Genomic DNA, 23162 nt, shown 5'->3' on the forward strand with positions numbered 1-23162 from the left:
ATATTTTTAATAATTATTATTGAAATTAGTCAAATGTATTTTTTATTTAGTAATTCATTTTTAGTTAATTATATGGTGGTGCTTTGATGAAGGTTTTGCTACGTTTTTCCTTGATCCATCCAGTATATATTACCAATAAATAATAATATAAAAAAATAGATTAAAAAATATCAGAAGATATTAATGAAATAAAATTTTATGTACTTTTCATTAAAAAAAATGTGTATATGCACTTTAATAGGCGTACAAGGAAGTCATGTGGTGTCCACATCAGATTTTTTTTTTTACATTTTTTTTTAAACTAAATATCTACAATCTGCCCCCCTTGGAACAATGAATAGATGTATTGAATGTCTATGTAAAATTGATTCCTGAAAAAGAGAAAGCCTAAAAGTAATTAACTGCTTATCGGCACTTTGTAACAACAGCCTACGTATGAAATGAAATTAATTTTTTGTACCGTGTGAAAAATGCCATGCCGGACAAATACTCAAATCTAGGATCTTCGAGTGAAAGGCATTGACGCTACAACTACACCATGGAGATAGGTTTATATTACTAATTAATAAAACTAATTTTTCCGTATCTTTTTAAAAATTTTAGTTATCGAATTACTTTTAAAAATCCTGTTTATTAATGATCAAATGTTATTGTCTGGTTTTCATTTCTGATTATCGGTTTAAATTCATTTTTAGTATTTGACCAATCTACACTTCATTCTGAATAAAAAATATTCCGAGCTCTAAATCTATTAAAAATTATTTCTTAGACAACCTTAACTCAATTAATATAATATAATACATATTATATTATATTAATATAATATAATATGTCTGTTTGTCTTTTGTCTGTTTTTTTTGAGATAAACAACTTTTCCAAATGCAATACAGACGAAAAACGATTTTTTCCCGTGAAAAAACCGAAAAAACACGTTTTTTACAATTTCAGCGCCACCTAGTATTTCAATTTCAAATTATACGGCATAACTTCAAAGACATTAATTGTAGAGGATAATGTCCTCTACATTTTTTGTTTGAAAAACTTTTCTCTAAAATGCATAGATTCAGAGAAAAATGCATTTCAAAAACTTTTTGAGTTTTTCAAAAATCTATGGGAGGGGGATGTTAAAAATCTGGAGTTAAGCTTCCCTCATCACCCCTAACGCATGGACAAAAGATCAATCGGTAGGTAAGGATTTTCAAACACAGCCTATTTTGATGACAAATTGCCTGTACTATATTATTTACGTGAAAAGAAATATTTTAACGAAAAAGGGAAGAAGGGAAAAAGGAAAAAGGGAATGAGAGAAAAAGGGGAAGGAGTGAAAATTGGAAGAAGGAAAGAGGGGAAAAAGAAAAGGTTAAATTATTTATGTTCCGTAATGCTCAGTTTTTAACGTTTTATCAAATTTCCAATTGTGTTAATTTAATATACATATTATATGTACTCAAATCTAGCAATAGCGAAGCATTACCGGGCTGCTAGTAATTAATAAAACACAATTCTTTGTCTCTCTTGTGGCTCAGTACATTTAAAAATTTCTATTTCTTAACCTTTCTGCTAAGACAAATTGGTTGTCAGTCTCCATTCTTTGATAAGTGAAATTATATTTTTCACCAGATTCGTTCAGTCTTTGAAAGAAAAATCACTAATAGCTTACATAAAATCAAAAATTAATTTCGTTCTCCAATTAAAGTCAAACGTTAAAGTTTTATCATAAAATTAGACATATTACTTCCAAATATTATCCACAGAAGAAGAATATAGTAGTTGTAAATGATTGAAGAAGAGTCAAAGTACTGAGAAACCTACCGGCTATCTAGTTTGTAAACTCGTTCAACTAAATTATTGTTATTTAAAAAGTGTAAACATGACAGCATCAGTTTTTCTCTTATACATTTTCATCCTAACTACGAAGAATTTTCAAAATCTAAAAACAAATACTACCATGTTATTAAATAAATTATGTCGTGTATAATAAAATTTTATTAAATTTATTTAGTCGATTTTTAAAAATTAGGATTTTTCAGAAAAAACCATCTGTGAAACAAACGAACGATAAAATGAGATATTTTCAAAGATGGACTTCTAAGGAATTATTATTGGAAAAATGGAATTTAACAAGGAATTAATTAGGGGCACAATGCAATTTGTGCCTCCGACTAATTCCTAAATTACCTTAACCCATCAATGATAATTGTAATAGGGGTAAATATATACTTATTGTTATTCAAAACGAAAGTAGCATCGTTGCAGTACTGAAGAATCTATTAAAAGTTTTTAATTACTCGCAGACTTATGATCTTACTAAATCGTTACTAAAACGACAGATATAACTTACGATTGGACCAAACTATGTCCTTATAATATTCGGCGGCTGACTTTGGTGATAAAATAGTAAAAAATTAAACAAATAATGCAATTATATAGAAATAAAGGTAATTTTATCCCTAGAATGTACCCTACAATCTGATACCTCAAATAACTGAATAATTTGGCGTACCTCATATCGATCTGTCTGTCTGCCATCAGGTAGGTCTTTTATAAATTACTGAATTCGATACATATAATTTTATTACCTTGGTAATAAGCTTCGATAGATGAATGAGAGGTTTTGTAAAATATTTTATTTTTATCTGTGATATCTTCATTAATAGCGAATGATGAGGAATTTCTTTGGATTTTAAAGAGTAATTATTCACGAGGGTTATTTATAAATAAAGCCTTCCCTGGATAAAAGTTTCCATATTCTTTTTCATTTTTAAATCATCTGATATCATTTTTCTTCTGATGCCTGATTTGTTTTATAATTTGTAACGTTACCTTTTATTTGCACGATGATTTAGACTGGTCCAATTGCGTTAAGTTACGACTTTGGAGGTATGGCAAAGTCGTAACTCCGTGGCCTCCGTGGCGCGAGTGGTAGCGTCTCGGCCTTTCACCCGGAGGTCCCGGGTTTGAATCCCGGTCAGGCATGGCATTTTTCACATACGCTACAAATCATTCATCTCATCCTCTGTACAGTAATGCTTAACTGCGGCCCCGGAGGTTAAAAAAAAAAAAAAAAAAAAAAATGTCGGTGGTATCCCAACGAGGTCTGGCTTATTACTGTGAGATGTAAAAAGTTAGAGGGTGAAAAGACGACCTCCGTTAAAAGCTTCAAGGCTATGAACGGGGGGTGGGGTTGCAACCGGGAATCGTGACAAGGATGGTGTCTTCCCCGTTTTCCTCTAAGGGTGTTGGGATATTCACTCGTGGAACAGATTGAAACGTGCACATCAGGAAAGAAAGTTAATTTAAACATTCATTACAATTTACCGAAATAGATCACTTCGATTTAAAGAATTTTACCAAGTTCCTTTTTTTAATTGAAACGAAAAGCATTTTTGGGATGTGACACATTTTTCCTTACAGTAAATTTTTTTATCGTTGTAGGAAAAAACAGAATGAATTTCATTAAATAGATTTTAATATATACAATATAAATATAGTTTTGATATTAAAATAAATATAAAAAGACACGTGGATGAATGAGAAGAAGGTTAATGGCCAAATCAAACTACATATTTTACAAGCAAATGACTTTCAACAGAATTATTGTTCATTAAAATAAATATATTTAAAAAAAATACAAAATAAATATAAATACAAATACTGCGAATAAGTTTACTTTCAATAATTATTACTAAAACAAATTAAAACATGTTATAGAACTGTTAAATTCTTTAAAAATTTAACAATCATCTAATAACGTTGTGATCTGATAATATATTTTTAGACACACCTTTACTTAAATTAAAAATTATTTAATATATATATATATATATATATATATATATATATATATATATATATATATATAAAGATGAACTTCGTTCTGATTTCCTCACGCATTAAAACGCATAAGCATAACCCACGTACTGCCTACGCATGTATTGCCAAACATCTTCTAGCCTACAGTCAGTTGTCCACAGTCGTCCAATCCATCCATATCTGGAGATCCTGTTATGTTTACTTACAAGTTCACAGCTTTCTATTTTTTACCCTTTTTGTAATTTTTAAATGTATTAGGAGAATCTTTTTATTATTACTAACTGAAACAGATGTTCCAGTAACAATTAAAAACAAATTCAATACATGAATATGTATCCTACAAAAAAATTATAGGTTTGACGAATCATATATCAACAATAAAAGTCTTCTTGGAAAAGGTTTCATTAAAATTCAGTATTAAATATGGTTTAAATAACTTCACATAAAATTAATAACTATTACATTGTTATTTTTAAATAATTTTAGTTTACAATTTGAAAAGAATAAGTTATTCAAAACAGATTATACCGTAGATTATATCTTTATACTAGTGAAATGACGTAAAAAATGATGATTTTTTACGACTAAAAAATTATACTAATAAATAATTTTTTTTTCCATAAACAGCTATGGTCTGTTGGAAATTGGTAATGCATGAAAAAATGTCGTGCCTGACCGGTATGCCAATAAATAATTTTGTTTTCGATACTTTTTTAAATTTTGACTTTTAAAACTTTTAAATTTATAACAATGAACAACTTATTAAATTTACTACAAAAGTTTTAAAAATTTGAATGTATATATTTCAACTTTTTGAGGCGATTTTTTTAAAGCTGTTTTGATTCATCAATATTAAATATTTATTATGATATCATGTAATGTCATCTGTTGGGGCTTTCTAAAAATATCAGAACGTGTTTATAAAATACAAAAATGGGCTGTCAGATTTGGCAACCAAGTATCAATCACATAGACCTGTATTAAGAAAATTTCGTTTTTTAACTTATTTTTGTGTTTATATATACATATATATTTATTTACTTATTATTTTCCCGTCTAGCGCTATAGCGGAGCTATAACATTGGAAGGGAAAGTATTGTAGTAAGTCCAATTTGGATATATTCGGTTTTCACCGGATCTTTACGTTTTGACACCTAAGGAACTCAATAAAAACCCAAAAATCGGATGGAAATTTTTCGGATGTTCGAATGTACGTGTGTATGTTCGGTGTGGTCCTTTAAATCACCTTATACCTCCAGAACTAATCGACCGATTTTGACCAAACTTGGTCATATTAGTTCTATGTATGGGAAATTCATGCCATTAAATTCTAACTTAAAAGGTCAAGGGGGTGGAGCTGTAGAGCAAGGTCACCCTCAATATCTTGAGATTTTGCCAGATTAAGGTCTTATTTTTCTTAGGCACATTTCTTAATTAAAATATAACAATACTTCCAAAAAAAGTTTTGAAAAATCGCATCCCCACCCTAAAAAAATGCTGTAAATAAACTAGTGGCTAAGTGGGTATACTGCGTCAATATTACCCCCTCTTACCACAAGAAACGCTAGTGTAGCACCGACGTACAGCTGCTGTAATCGTCTGCTACGTTGTGACGTCACAGGTGAGCGGTAGAATTAATAAATGAATAATATTTAAAGGGTATAAAAGTATTTAAAATGGCCGCTAGTACCGCCACATCCGCGCGAATGAAATACGGTAAGCGCGCGCTTTAGTTAGAATCATTGAATTAAATAAACAAAAAATATTATACTCGTATTTAAATAAAATGATAAATATTTTAAATTAAGTTGTGTGTGTGTATAAGTCGACCATCAGAAAAAAGCCGTGTGAAGGAAAAGTCCTACAACTGTGTTGTCAGCTTATATATATATATATATATATATATATATATATATATATATATATATATATATATATATATAATCTTTGCTTAAAAGAATAGTCACTTTTTCTTAAAAAATAACGATACCCATTTTTACAAAACCAGAGCACGGAATCTTTCGTGTAAACACGAGTATATATGAAAGGGTTTTTGAGAAAGGACCTAATTATGCCACAGTTTCCATTTTTAATAAATTGCCTAACCATTTGTATCATCTTTCTACTAACTTATTTATAATACAATGAAAAGATCTTCTTTTATGTGAACAATATAATTCTGTAATGAATTTTTTTTTTAAATTCTAATTAAAAACAAAACAAACATCTCACTGTATCTGAGTCCTGTTCAACTTTTACATCTGTATGGTCAAAATAATTTTCAATTACGGCTACTGAATTGTGAATTAATATTTTATAGTAATATTTTATATTTAGTGTATTTACCTTAACTTTTCATGTGATTATTTAAATAATTAATGTCAACCTAAAACATGTGTTTTAGGTTATCTAATAATTTCCTTTTATGTTTGTAATATATCTTTTATTACTTGATTTTAATATATATGTACCGATCGGAATAAAAATTTATTTAGTTAGTTAAAAAAAAATATTATTTTACTCGTATGTTTTAAATTTTTAATTCTTTCTAAAATACGGGTAAGCCTACAAAAAACAAATAACGCTAACCGTATGAAGAAAAAACCGCTCACTAGAAATCCAAACCGAGAGACTTATATCTTGATAATAAATAAAAAAGATGTAAAAAACATTCACTGATGTAAGCTAAAATTCTATAATATGAGAATATTTTTTTACTGTTATTATATCCTAAGTTTTTAATTTTTTTTTTCACAAAAAGACACTATGTAAAGTGTTAAAAAGTATAGAATCCTTAAATAATTTTTCATCAATTAATAAGAAAATGAAATTTAGTAAATGCTCCTATCTCAAAATGATGTATTTTTTTTGGTATGATATCAACACACTCACAATCTCACATGAAAGCATAACTAAAAAATTCTAAATAGAAAGGATAGGACTGTTTCACACCTTTTTAGAAGATTTAAAACCAAAAATTAAACATTTTGGCATAAAAAGTTTTCCACTACGACAATCCTAACTAATATATGACTATTTGTATAATTTATCGCTAGTTTCAAAAGTGGACAATTCATACCGAAAAATAAATCTTTCGGAGTAGGAGCATTTGCTAATTAAGTACAAGGAAGTATCGTGATCGCGAAAAATTTCGGTTTTTAGATTTCAACGGAAATATTCATCTTGACCATCCCTGAATCCATTTTAACTAGTTTCGGGTGACGTCTGTACGTATGTATCTCGTACAATTCAAACACAATTAGCCGTAGGATGTTGAAAGTTTGAATTTAGGACTGTTGTAACATCTAGTTGTGCACCTCCTCTTTTGATTGGAATCGACTGAACCAAAAGTGTTCAAAAAAGCCCATAATCCAAAACATTTGGATTTTTGTACGTATGTATCTCGCACAATTCAAAAACGATTATTAGACGCAGGATGTTGAAAGTTTGGATTTAGTACTGTTGTAACATTTAGTTGTGCACCTCCTCGTTTGATTGCAATCGACTGGACCAAAAGTGTTCAAAAAAGCCCAAAATCCAAAACATTTGGATTTTGGAATTTTTCTTAACTGCAGTAATAAGCCCTCATAGAGAGCTTTTCAACGATATGTCATAAGTGGTACTTATTTTCATCGTTTCCAGAGCTATAGCCAAATAAAATTTTAATTAAAGAAATATTTAATATTTAAATGAAATATTAAATATTTAAATATATTGATTTATTATCAATTATTAATCTCCGATTAAAAAAAAATTACAATAAATAATAATTCAATAACAACAATAAAAAAAATGTATTCAAAAATATCAGAAGATATTAATGAAATAAAATTTTATGTACTTTCCTTTAAAAAAAAATGTGTATATGTAATTTAATAGGCATATAAGAGAGTCAGGTGGTGTCCACATCAGATTTTTTTTTTATAGTGTTTCACTGTCAGTAATTATTTAAGAAGTACCGAAGGTTATTTGAAAATGAATGTAAAAAGAGATTAAATGATTTTGGTTAAGGTCATCAAAGTCCAAAATCTTTTTTTTAATTAAAATTTTTGTTATTCAAGCCCTCCAAAATTATGTGGCACAATCATATCATTATCATTTAAAAGGTTTTAATTGCCTTTCACCATTGTACGGGGGGTTGGGGGGGGGGTTCTGTGGGTGTCGCAAACCGAAAAATATGTCGTTTTGAGGTAGGGCATTTGTTAAATTAAATTTTTCTATCTTTAACTGTTGAAAAATTATTTGAGGATTGTTATACTTTATTGACGTTCAGTATACATCAGTGATACCGAGTTTGACTTCAAAAAAACAAAAATTAAAAATATTTTCGTGTCTGCAAAATACAGGTAATGCAATTTTTTGTTTAAAATATCATTAATTTATGTTATCTGAAATAATATTTCTTTGGTATGAATAAAAAAATCATCGAAATCGTCCATCATCGGATTCATTTATTATTTATTAATAAAGGTTTGATCGAAATTTGTTAAAGATTAAATTATGATTTTATGTATTTATTTTTTAAAACTCCTTTTTTGATCAATAGAGCAACGACAACTCATATATTTGATATATTATACATAGTAGCCGGGGAATTGTCACTAAACTCATTGCCTGATTTAGGATATCAAAATAAATAAAAATTTCATGTACACAAATTCACTATCTCACTTTATTTTCCCTCCATCCGCCATTTTTTATTTTTTTCCATAAAATCATGTACGTGTTAAGAACAGATTAAAATATTTGAATGAAATTTGGTTCACATCTACCCATTTCAACAATTTCTATAAAATAAATAAGTTTAAAAATTAATTTTACCATTGAAAATTCAAACGTGGTAGACATAGATTTCTTAATTGTTAGTAGTTTCGAAATTATTAATTTTATCGAATTATATTTTTAAATAAAATATTAACCACTTTATTTTGAAAAAGATGACACTCACTTGTTTAAATCGTTACCTTTGATATAGTTAAAATTGTTAAAGTTGATAGCAAAAATTATAGTCTGACTATTTTGTGCCTGTTTACACGTCCAATTTTATTTAATCTATCGCATCTGTCTCTTTTAACAGATCGCCAATCCATACTAATTTTAATATTAAATCTAACTACATTATGTTTTAATCATTTTTTTTTAATTCTTCATTTATTTTATATAGCTTTTATAATTATTCACGTATAAAACTTAACAAAACCTAATCGGATCTCCAGGACGGAACGGTAGCAGTTCTGCCTTTCAACCGGAAGGTTGTGGTTCCGGAAATGTAAAAATGCCGGGTCTCACCCACAATCCGGGTGAGACTCAGCATTTTTTCAGACACAATAAAATTCATTTCTTATCATTCAAAAAACTAAAGAAAACGAGAACAAGTTAACTGTAATTTGGAGGAGGCCTGTTGTTACCGAAGAGACAATTTAAAAAAACAATATCAAAATTATGCTTTTAGGATATGTTTTAGGATATATATTTTTTTTAACGTTTTTTCAATCCGATTAAACTAAGAAGATATTATTTTGTTAGAGCTCTATATTTTTACCTCTATAACAGGTAGTATCAGAAAAAAATTGAAATTTGAAGAAAATAGAACGATGAAATTTTAGAGCCATTTTCAACGTATCACAACTGTTTGAAACTCGATCGATTGGTTATCAAATGTAATTGCTTTGTAAAAATGTATTAGTTTTTGTTTTTTCTTATTCCCGTACAGCATTTTATTATAAATCTTTGCAACATACAAAACATGTAAAGTATTTATATGAAAAATAATTATAAACATTAAAAACTGTAGAGGTACAAGTTAACAATGCCGATTATTGAAGTAAAATGCTGCTATTGCAATCTGCTGGCAGGTAATGAAACTAATGGTTTCGGTATCGTACCTGAATAGGTTTTTAAATTTACAAAAATTTAGATTATTTATAACAACAGTATGTAAAAAAATTACCTTCTGATTACGAAGATAAATTAATTTGATTAATTTGACATAAATTAAATCTACGCAGCAGAAAAAATTCTGTCTCAGCAAATCGACAACGCTGATGAAGTTACTGTTTAATTAAATATGCTTTGTAATTATTAATAAATAAAAAGGGTTAAAAAAATTATGAATAAAACAAAAGATTACGATATATTAAGAGTTAGCGTAGCAGTAAACATTAATAAGGATTTAATAAATTGCCGTATTTTTTTCCCCAGTTACATACTAGGCTTATCCGTTACAGTTAAACAGTATACTATATTTTCCAGTTTTTAGAAAATATTTAAAATTCCATAGATAACCAAAGTATCCCACGTATACTCAAGTATCGTTATAAATATATTTATCGGCTAAAAAGTTCACATATTTTAAAAGGTTTACGTGATTTCATTTCAATTTTAGTGGATGGGGTTGTTTATACTTAGAAATAATTAAATATCTCGAAAATGATTTGTCATACAACATCGGAATTTCGCACTGAATTCGGTGTTAAAACTAATTTTTCTCCTAATAAGTAGTCTGCTGACAGCGAAACCAGTCTCGGCTTTGCCAATAAATTTACACAGCTCTTTTTTTTTTATTCTAAATGGAAAGATATTTCTAAAAGAAAATTTCTGTTGTGGTGTAATTGTCCAGGAACAAAAGGTTGCATGGATTACAGTAGAATTAATACAATATCGGTTTCAATGTATGTCGAGGAAAAGACCTAGAAATTGTAGGAAAAAGTATGCTAGTGATGGAAACTCATCGTCATCTGTCCAACCATGTAAAGTAGAGACTGGAAAATTCAAATTATGACTGGATCATTTAAAGGTTACGATCCAGCTGGACGTAATTAACTATCGTCTGTTTACACCTAACGGCAAAATAAAGAAAAACATCAACAGGAAAGATCGTAGAATGAATTTCGAGTTTTATGAATTTCGGAGTTATCTCGAAAAATTATTTTTTAAAAATCAATTTTGAAGTATTATTAATCTAATTCATAAAATAGCTTTGAGTATTATATATTCTTTGGAACGATAGTAATGCAAACTAATCCCATCCGATAGCATCTCCGATAAAGATTTTGACGACTTCTTAACTGAAAATGAAACAAAAGATCTGTGGTCATGCGATCGACTTACGAGCACCAGTAATACTGCAATAACAAATAAATACATAAGGATAAAAATGACAGTAAAAGAAAAAAATTCATAACTTTATTTTGATCGGTACATAATAATGCTTTACAACACGTCAGGGATGGATAGATATGCTACTTACTACCAGGATAAGAAAAGGAACCGCTTTGCCATTTGTCTGGATGGATCAAGAAAAACCATAGTAATAAACTAAATGATCTATTCATAGTAATATTCTAAATGATCTAAACCTTGATCAGAGCAGCATCACAAAATAAAACAAAATTATAAAATAAGAAATACATATGATTAAAGTTAATATTAATTACTTAAAATATAAACACAAGAAACACCGTTAAGGAACTAAATAAGAAGGTACTAAATATTAAAAAAAACTACAGAATAATTTACAATTCGGAAAGGCGTTATTAAAATTTATTTGAGAGCACATATTTACGTAGTTTTAACGGAAATGCCAAAAATTCATTAAAAAAAAAACTTTTAATTAATATTATTAAAAAATTATGGATAAACTGAATACTGTTTATGTAGATTAATAATACGAGCAACGAGCCTATAATAACAGCAATTAATGCACGAGTGCAAAGTAAGTTACGACATGAGCCTTGACGAGTATCGTAAACTTCGCAAGAGTACGTTAATGGGCATCAAAGAGAGTTGTATACCATATTTTTTATACGGTTGAGAAATTGATATTATTAATTTAAATTAATGATAAAATACATTGATCACGGATGTTTTTTAATTTTTCAAAAAATACGTTTCTGTGGGAACAGGTCTGCTTTTTCGTTAACATCGATCGATGTTAAAGACATTTCTTCCTCGGAATCCGAAGAGATTAACAAAAGGAAAAACACTGTAATATAGAAATTTGGTTATATAAATTTGGTATTATTAGGTGCAAGCAAGCACCTAATAGTAGTTAGCAAGCGGATTAATATCAAAGTAAAAAAAAAAACAAAAAAACAGCTGATACATTAAACAATATCCTTTTCTTATCGATCAGTAGTTAAAACGAGTAGACTTTTAATTGGTTGAACACCTGTATCATAATGAAAATCTGTTTCATAATGACCCTTATTATGACACAGGTTCCAGCCGCGTACCGGCCACCGTGGCGCGAGTGGTAGCGTCTCGGCCTTTCATCCGGAGGGCCCGGGTTCGAATCCCGGTCAGGCATGGCATTTTCACACACGCTACATATCATTCATCTAATCCTCTGAAGCAATACATAACGGTAGCCCGAGTTCCAGCTGCGTAATTCAATCGTTATAATACAGCCGTAAAAAAGTTTTTAATCGTATCTTAAATAATTAAATCCAGGGAAGATTTTGTAAATGATCGAGTAATTTAATAAAAATGGCAATGAAAGCATAAGACTCTTTCTCGTAAGTTGAAAATTTTGTTGAGTAACAGGAAAACAATTTTAATATTATAACACTCAAATAATTTGTGTTTTCTCTATATTTATCGTGTTTAAAGTTAAATAAAAAATGTCATATACTCGTGTATTCTATACTTTCATAAAACTTATATTCGATAAAAACGGCAATATCATACAATTAAACGATAACGAATGTTCAAATATAAATCATTTTTAAAGCAAAAAATTGTATACACAATAATCATATTTGTGACTAACAATAAAATATAAGGTTAAGGTTAAAAGTAAACAAAAAACTGAACGTCTGTCATGTTGGGGTGACGTATTGCTTGTTTGAAAGTGTAGACTACGCCATAGGCTACTATACTACGTCTGTCAAACGAGTTTGAACGTTTATTGTGTACAGTAATATACCTCTTCTTTTTAAGGAAGTTGTCATTCGACTACCGCATCAGGAAATCTTGCCTTCAGACTATTAACGACGAACGCATGAACCTAATGGTAGGTTAAATAAATACTCCTTTACAGCAACATACGTATGTCTTTCGTAAACCTACATACGTACATGCAATGAGCTTTTAAAACTGGATTTAAAAGAATTTGTTTCAAAGTATCTGTTCAGTATTCCATTTTTTCTTTTTGATATACACTTCAATTAAATTATCCGGTACGTTTCCGGATTCCAGTTCTTGTATCTGTTAGATAAAAGGGATAATTTTACCGAGAGAAAATGTTTACTTAAATGATTTCTGTAAGTTATTTTAATGTTTTTTTTAGTTTTCTGAAACATTTTCTAAAATGTATCTTAATCTAATAATTTACACAAAATTTAATCGCTTAAGACCTTGTTAGAAATAAAAATAAATAAATAACTCATGCTTAAAATTTGATATCTACATCTTCAGATTAATTTTATTTCCATGCATGAGTATTTAATAATAAAACAACAAAAATTTACTCAGAGAAGAAATAATCCTTTTCAAAAAAAAAAAATTAGTAAAACCGGTTACAACTCAATTTTATTTTGTTCTTTGAAATGATTTAAAAATACATCTACCCAGACTGAACAAAACATAAAATAAAATCATTAAGGATGAACCCTTTTTGAAATGCGTTGTCTTATAAGTTTAAACAAATTTTTTTTCTCATAATTTTTTATTCTCGAAGTACAATTTGTCATCACACATAAAAATATATTCTCCTAAAGAAGGCCACATCCAAAAAAAACAACAAATTATTACATAGAGGAATCCCGTTGCTAGTTGATTATCTTATAAATAATTTTAATCAATGACGGGGGTAACATTTAACGTCACGATATGAAATTATACGTCACGATATGTTTTTGAGTTATACGAGATACATACATACTTACGTACAGACGTCATGCTGAAACAAGTCAAAACGGATTCAGGGAAGGTCAAAATGGATATTTCTGTTGAAATCTGCAAACCGAAATTTTTCGGTTACTTTACTTTTTCGAAATTTTTCCTTTACTTCGTACAAGGAAGTAAAAACCCTGATAATGCAAAATTTGACAAGATTACAGCATACTTTTCCTTTTATTTTATAGTTATACAGTATAACTATATAGCCAGAAAAGTAAAAAAAATTAATGATTATTTAGAAATTTTGGGGGTGTGGGTGAATTGTTCCTATTTGTATAAAACTGTTTATAAACATTTAAAACATATAAAATAAAAATAAAAAATTGGAAAAAATTAAATTTCTGAAATTTTTAGTATATTAAAAGATTTTTAAAAAATCGGTAGTTTTTTTTATCAATAAAAAAAAGCACCAAAATGTATATTCATAAATTATAATTCTCCTTTTTTTAAGCATTATCCTTGGTGTCCACGATGCATTGTTCTAGTTTTCCAACTCCAACCCCGTCGTCTTTGGTCTATCTTTTTTTAAATATATTCATTCTTCGAACATAAAAGCTACCATATCAAATTTAATATTTATAGATTGTACTTTTAGGGATATATAAAGTTAACAAAAATTCATTTCATCAACATTTGATGTTCTGCCTGGCGTTAGGTTCCTTACATTACTGCTATCTCCATCCATTTCTGTTCCAAGCCTTCTCCTTCGTTCCCTTCTAGTTTCCAATCTTCACCTTTATTAACTTTATCCTTCTTCTTTCTCGCTTCCTCTCTTTTTCTTTTGACCCTTCCGATGAAGTTGTCAAGATTCCACTTCCTGTAACCACATATCCAAACCGGCTTTCTTTTCTTTTGTGTACTTCCCGCACAAGTGCTCCTTTTCGTCTTTAATCCTGTTCATTACTTCCTCATGTCTCACTTTATCCATCTTACTTTCTCAAAATCCAAATCTCAAAAGTCTTGATCCAGTCCCTCACACTCTTCCTCATCGTCCATGCTTCAATTCCATACGAGCATTCTGCTAACCTTTTCCTTAACTTTGCAAAGTAATTCCTTTTACTACATAATAATTTCCTCTTCTTACTAAAGGCTTCCTTTACCATCGCTATCTTTTCTTTTATTCTCATTGTGTCCTTCCAGTCCTCTATCCCGAAATATCTGTAATTTTACTTCTTTGTACGAAGTAAATGAATTATTGTGATTGCGAAAAATTTTAGTTTTCATATTTCAACGGAAATATCCATTTTGACCAACTCTGAAACCATTTTTACTAGTTTCGACGTGACGTCTGTACGTACGTATGTATGTATCTCGCATAACTCAAAAACGATTAGCTGTAGAATGTTGAAATTTTGTATTTAGGACTGTTGTAACATCTTGTTGTGTACTTCCCCTTTTGATTGCAATCGACTAGACCAAAGTTCCAAAAATCCCAAAATAAAAAAAAATAGGATTTTGGACTTATTCTTAACTGCAGTAATAAAAGATTTATAAGCTGCCTCATTGAGAGCTTTTCAACGATGTATCATAAGTGGTACTTATTTTCATTGGTTCCGGAGTTATAGCCAAATAAAATATTAATTAATGAAATATTAAGATCTTACTTATTCGAGTAATTCTTACGAGATGAACTCGAATTCTTACGAATTCGAGTTCATCTCCTTTTTTTAATTAAATATTTTGAACTATTAATAATTATTAACATCTGACTGTAAAAAAAAATTACAATAAATAATAATTCAATAATAACAATAAAAAAAATCTGACGTAGACGCCACATGACTTCCTTGTACGCCTATTAAATTACATATACACATTTTTTTAAATACATAAAATTTAATTTCACTAATAACTTCTGACTTTTTCTCATTCGTTTTTTTTCAGGCTGTTAGCATTCTTTGAAGGGAACAAGTGCCAACAGATAGAATTACCATATCATCAAAAAACCGCATGAATCTTATTTTTCGTCCCGCTATACTTATTCCTTGTTCTCTTTCTTCTAATATATTACTTAACATAACTTCAATGTAAATACCGAACAGTTTCAATGAGAGGCAGCATCTTTGCCTTACACCTTGACTTAGACCCACCCAGTCAGTCGTATTCTTACTTTCATTGCTGTTGTTTATTTACTATATAATTCTTTAATTAACCTTCTGCCTTTCTATTCTACTTTTTTCTCTTTAAATCTCAATCATTTTCTCCATATAAAAATGCATTTACCTGATTAAATTCTCTAACTGCCAGAAAATTAAAAAAAAACATTGTGCCTAGAAATTAATATATCTACAGGTAACAGTTCAATAAACTGATTGTATATTTCTATACACTTAAGGTTAAATATGTCTAGAAAGCAAGTAAACATTTAAAACGCAAAAGTCAATAAAAGAAGATAAGATGTTAGTTTTTTACGATGTATAAGTAATCAAATTATCGATAAAAAGTATTTATTTATTAATTTTTTCTTTCACAATACTCTATATTAGTGAACTTTCACTATGTTACAAGTAATTTTATAATACCCTCAACCAACAACTTAATAACAACCTGAATTTTCAAAATTATTATTTTTTTTTAATTTATAAATTAACAAGATAACAATTAATAAGTTTTAATTTAAAAAAAAAGAAAAACAAAAATTCTATTGAAATGTGTTAAAAAAAATAAATAGATTTACACTTGGTGGTTTTTCGGATATAGTGCGGGAAAAGATTAATGTTGCAACAAATAAGAAGCGAATTATCTATATTTTGAACTCCTAATACAGACCTGATTGTCTTAAGGCAAGTTCATGAATTACATAATAATTCAGAAACAAACCTTTTACAATATCGATAAGACAGGTCATTAACCTACCAAACAATGTTGGCCTCTTTTTAACGGCTACTTTTATCATCGATTGGTATCAACAGATGATTTTTACGTTTGTTCTTATACTCCATTATTAATAAACTACCTGCTATTATTAAATAATAAAAATAATAAGGTAACGTTACATTATGATCTACATTTATAAAGATGAACGCAATAAGCCTTAATATATTACAAGATTTTATATATATTTTTTTATCTTATAATTGGAAAATTCTAAAATCTAACAAGTTTAAATTTCGCATACTACTTAAAAGGTACATAGAATTACGTGCTTACACCATGGTCATAGGAATTCAAAGATTCATACCCACACTAACAAAAGACCACAAATTCTTCCTTCCTTGAGCCAACACGGTTCCTGCACCCGATTTCCCTCAGATGAAACCAAATATTATCTTTCCAACGTGATCTGGGTCTACCCAAAGGTCTCGTTACATTTAGAGCTACTCCTTCCTTCCTCATTAGAGCGAAGTTTCCCGTTCAGCGTAACCTATGACTTAATCATTATATTTATAACTTGGGTTTAAATATAATCTATGTTACTCAAAGTTGTAAATCTTCCCCTACTGTTCAGTACGTTTTATCATTAACAGTACCAAATAATATTCTCAGAAACTTTTTCTCAAAAACTCTAAACTTTCTTTCATCCACTAACTTCAACGACTACTTCTCACAATTACACGAGATAACCGTTAAAATTATTATTCATCAAATAAATTCATCAACTCGTAGAATTAAACAATTACATAAAAAAAAAAAAATAATAATAAAAAATAATTTTTTTATACCTACATAGTAAACATGATTTAATTTAACTAACTCCAACTAATTCATCCTGTCTACCTGATTGCAAGTCAAAAAATATGTTTAAACACTACTGCTAATATTATAATTGTATGCTAAAACGTAGTTTAGTTTTAATAAGGTATATGAAAGCCGTTAAATAACTTTGCAACAGTTAAATGTATAAAAATGAATTTTAAACAATGCTCCAATCTCAAAACGATTTATTTTCAGTGCATGATTACCACAACAAAATGCATCCAGGTAGCCCCAGGGGGGTAAATAAATAATTTTAAAGGACACTGAAAAAATAATTTTTAATATAAAAAAGCTGAGAACCGTGGGCTTCTCAGCTTTTTAAAGTAAAAATACCATTTGATCAAGGTCAAATTGGATTCAAATATTTTTTGACCGAGCTTTTTTATGTTTTTCGCAATTGTACTCTACTGGATAACTATATCATTAATATTTAACAATCTTATGATGAAAATTGAAGTAAAAATCTGTCAAAAACAAGTCGGAAAAGTTATGCACTCTTTATCCGGATTTTTTAATTTAATTTATTCAATACTTTGGTGATTTTTCGCTTGAATATACTTTTAAATAGCAAATCAATTTAAGGTTTTAAATTATTATAATACAACTAACCATTAATGACTGACAAATACAAAATAAAATATCTTCAAATTGTCCAAGTGACCACGTAATTTGTAATTTTTCGTGTAAAATAAACAAAATCTTTATGTCTCTGAAATTATTACTCTGTTTTATTATAATTATTACTATGTCTCTCTATCTTTTCTAAGTTATTACACTAATGATACTGATGGATAGAAAAAAAATCAGATATAGAAAAAATATACAATTAATAATAGGAACCGATAATACATTTAGATGATAATAAATTTTATTAGGAATATATTTAAACTGACGTCACAATTTTCATGCTCTGTTATTTAAAAAAAAAAATTGAAAATAAAATTAAATTAAAGTAGAGAAAGATGGTTTCTAAAAAAAAATAAAATAATTCATAATCAAATTTTAATAATAATATAATTAATTTTAAAATGTAATTCTTTTCAAAGAAGAGAGGTCCTACCATTTATACAACTAAAATATCAACTTTTGAATAACAAAATAAATTACATATCATGTTTCAATAGAAATAAATAGCTATTTTACAACAAAAAAAAAAAGTTATGTAGAAAAATTCAAAATTACTTTGTAAATATCATCATTAAAAAAATGTGGACAGCGCGTGACTTCTTTGTACGCGTAATAAATTACGTATACACATTTTTTTATGATTAGAGATAAATAATTATTAATAAATAAATATATATAAATTTAAAAAAAGTAAATAAAAAAGGAAATGAAGTCTGATTGGAAACGATGTGCCTTCCCCTTGTACGATCCAAATATTTCATTAATTAAAATTTTATTTGGCTATAACTTTGGAACCAATAAAAATAAGTACCACTTATGATGATATATTGTTGAAAAGCTCTCAATGAAAGCTTATTACTACAGTTAAGAGAAAGCCTAAAAGACAAATTTCTTGGGATTTTGGGCGTTTTTTGCACACTTTTGGCCCAGTCGATTGTAATCAAAAGGGGAAGTGCACAACTAGATGTTACAACAGTCCTAAATCCAAAATTTCAGCATCCTACGGCTAATCGTTTTTGAGATATGTGAGATACATTGTACGTACAGAACTCACACTGAAACTAGTCAAAATGGATTCAGGGATGGTCAAAATGAATATTTCCGTTGAAATCTGGAAACCGAAATTTTTTGCGATCACAATACTTCCTTCCTTTACTTCGAACAAGGAAGTAGAAATAATAAATGTTAATTGTAAAGAGACTACATTGAAAAAATAAAAGAAAATATTGAATTTGAAAAAGTTATTTTTAAATTCATATCAGTAAATTTTATTTAATTATCAAAACCGAAAAATTTAATTTACCAAATAAACATAGAGTATTTAGAAAGATTGGTTTAAACAACATTAATGTCAAAACTATAATAATTACAGTTTTTGTGTAACTTTCAGAAACTTATCGAACAGAAAATTACACTTCTTTTTTTACAATAATTATAATTTTTTTGTTAAAATGTTTGTTAGTTGGTGATCCGTTTTACTTTCCCGGTTGTAAAGTTGTACTGTATAAAATAAAATGTGCAAATGTGTAAAATAATCGAGTCAAATTTTGCATGTAGACATTTTTCCACATAATCATGTTTGATGAATCTCTAATCAAAACGTACTATTGTAGTGAAAAATTCTGAAAGTCTGTATGTATTGACGTACATATATGCTGCTTGATCTTTTGCTTGACATCTTCAGACCTCTAAAAGTAGGTCGATTTGGATAAAACGTAACACGATGATTTTTGTAGATTGTGCATCGATGCCATTTAATTTTAAGTTAAGTTTTTCGAACATGGGACCGTTGGTAAAATAACTATTATACATAATTTTAAGAACAGCTTACCAAAATTCCATTTGACTTTCTTCAAGCGCTTTTAGCTATTCTGCCATCTTCAGAAGGAATTTATAATTAAAATATATAAAAATGTAAAATTTACGTAATAAAATTAAATACATAACAACTGGTCGTCATTTTGTAATGTTAAAGTCAAAGTTAAAGTAACTAGGTCAGTTTTATGAGTACCGCAATTGTTATTTATTGTGATAATATACTGTTATCTCATGATAAAATAATCTATAATATTAAAATTTTGTATAAAATTTAATTTTGTTCTCAACTGGTCAGAAGAGAGAGACAACCTCATGGATCCCGTTTCGAAAATTTTACTAAAAGAATAGGTAAATTTTTTCATATAATTTAATGCCCCTTAGGGAGCTGAGATACATACATTTTGATGGTACTTGATTTTAATCAAACTTTTTTTCGTCGGTTATACATTACTTGGTACTTTTTGCTTGATACCTCCAGACTGGAATGACCGAATTTTATGAAATTTTGTACTACGATCTCAAAATATGAAGTACAACTCTTCTGATGCCATTTTTAATCTTGCTTACAATTGGTTAAGGCGGTAGGGATATTTCCACGATAGTTCACTACGGGTCCCGTATCTCAAAATTTTATGGAAAGAGTAGAATACTTTTTTTTTACATATTTCAGTATCTAGTAGGAGGCTTATACACAGTAAAAAAATACCTTATAAAAAATATGTAAAAAAATTCAAAACCCGAATTTGGACTAAAGAGTAAATTATCACTTCAAGTTAAACAAACACTTGCTTATCTAATAATGATAAGTGAAGCGTTATCGATTACGGAAACGGGTAAAACAGAAGAAGCATAGTCAATTAACTGTAAGAATAAGGTTAAATACTTTTTCGTTGTGTTTATAAATCAAAATAAAATTCAGACACCTTTTAAAATCAATTTTGAACAGTTTTAAAAACAAAATTATTATACACAGTTAATAATATGAAATTGGAGGAAACCGTTATCACTTTCAATAGAAACTAGATTCAAAGTATACAGCGAAATCGGTCGTGAATTGGTTCAATGGTTGGAAATTTAGTATTTTAGTAGGGAATTTAGTAATTTAGTTTGACAAAACAAAGCCCAGATCTTTAATTCCATAGAGAATTTGTTGACCTATTAAAAAATGGCATTGCTTACATGCAGCCACTGACACCGATTAAAATTCTTTGTAAGATAATCGCGAGCAGTGGGATTCCATAAAATTAATCAAAAGTATACCGACGTGAATCCACAAAATTATTAAAGCTAAGATTATTACTAATTTAACTTATTATTAATTTTCCTTCTAAGTTTTCTGTAGTCAAAGTTAAATAACTTTCCCGGATTTTTTTTACAATAGAACTTAAAAAATCTCTTTCGGCACGCCGGAAGGCGGAGGTAGGTTTCAACGGTGCTAAGTAAGGGATAAAATATTTCCACCTTAAAGTTAGGAAAAACTTCAAATTTACTCAATACGACAATGGTTGCATGTGAAAAAGGTTTCACATGTTTAGCATACAAGGCCCTTATTCTTACAATTCCAGCAATATATTTGTCATCCCTGGCCGTAAGTATTAGTCATATCAAGAATTGTTTCAGACAAAAGTTTTAGGTAATGTTTATAGGACTAACGATCCCTTTAAACCGATTCGATACTGTGCCTGTTAAGGGAGGTATGATTTTTTTTTGTCTTCGAAACCTCATTTTTTCCTCCTCCTGGGCCAATGGTTGGTGATATCAAAAAAATTTACTTATGTAAGTTTTAGGCCTTTATCCAAAGAATAGTAGGAACTTTAAACGAATTCGATATTTTACTTAGTAAGAAAGTTATATAACAATATTTTCTTTTTTTCGAAATATCCTCCCATTTCTAACCCCATGGTCTGATTTTGCCCATTTCCGGACTCAACCAAGATCGTTATATTTTATGTATAAATTTGAAAGTGATTGACACAAAATTACGGCAGTTATCGTGTCCACAATATATATGTAAACTTCTGAACTGACAGTGGTTTTGGGGTTTGGGGGATGTGAAACGCGAAGATATGTCGAAATTTTCCGGAAGTCGAATCATGGTACCCATTACAATAGGTAGCTTTCTTATGAAATCTACCTAAAAGCTTTACCTTTTACAGAATTAAGTTTTTTCTACGTACTTTTTCAATTATCAACTCTACTAACCCGCCGGGTTGGTCTAGTGGTTAAATACGCCATCGTAAATCAACTGATTTCGAAGTCGAGAGTTCCCAACTTCAAATCCTAATAAAGGTAGTGAGTTTTTTTTATTTGGATTTGAATACCGGTATTTTTTGGTGGTTGGATTTCAATTAACCACATGTCTCATACGGTCGACCTCGCTCTCTCATTTCCGTTTAGCTCCCGGAACCACCGTAAGGAATTACTTCACAAGATGAATGAGGATAATATGTATGAATATTAATGAAGTGTAGTTTTATACAGTCTCAGGTCGACTATTCTTGAGACGTGTGGTATGGTTGACGTGAGTCTGTACATGAAAGCCACCGGGTTGGTCTAGTGGTGAACGCGTCTTCCCAAATCAGCTGATTTGGAAGTCGAGAGTTCCAGCGTTCAAGTCCTAGTAAAGCCAGTTATTTTTACACGGATTTGAATACTAGGTCGTGGATACCGGTGTTCTTTGGTGGTTGGGCTTTAATTAACCACACATCTCAGGTATCGTCGAACTGAGAATGTACAAGACTACACTTCATTTACACTCATACGTATCATCCTCATTCATCCTCTGAAGCATTATCTGAACGGTAATTACCGGAGGCTAAACAGGATAAAGAAAGAAAGAAGAGTCTGTACATGAGTACATCTCACTCACACGTCACGAATATGGGACGCGGCTGCCTACGGACCCCGAATCCAGAAAGCTGCATGGGATATATTGAATCTTCCAGAATATTCATAAGTAATATATATATATATATATATATCAACTGTACTTTCTACGTTACAAAAATCAATGTATTTTCATTACAGACACGCGCGCGCGCACAAAAAAACAAATATTACATTTAAAAAACCTTACGACATTATTCACCCAAAACGTCAAATAGTAACCATATATAACGAGCGAAATAAAATGTTGTGTAATATTAGGTTGTTTGTGGCGTTAAAATAATTTCGTTAAGAGTGAATGATTGTCGAAAATGGTAACCCGGAAGGCTTCCTAATATTTAGTTCTTCTTACTTTAGTGACTACCATTTGTACAGCGGCAGGTGGCAAAGTCAATTGAAAAACCGGCATTTTGGTGAACTAA

The 23162-nt window shown here is 29.2% G+C and overlaps 1 protein-coding gene across 1 annotated transcript in view; it reads left to right on the top strand.

Annotated features, from left to right (window-relative positions):
• The window catches only part of Tsp (Thrombospondin), a 194993-nt gene that overhangs the window by 758 nt on the left and 171073 nt on the right, over positions 1-23162 (top strand). The window lies entirely within an intron of this gene.

This window comes from Lycorma delicatula, chromosome 3, assembly GCF_047948215.1.
Source record: "Lycorma delicatula isolate Av1 chromosome 3, ASM4794821v1, whole genome shotgun sequence".
NCBI classification, from domain to species: domain Eukaryota; kingdom Metazoa; phylum Arthropoda; class Insecta; order Hemiptera; family Fulgoridae; genus Lycorma; species Lycorma delicatula.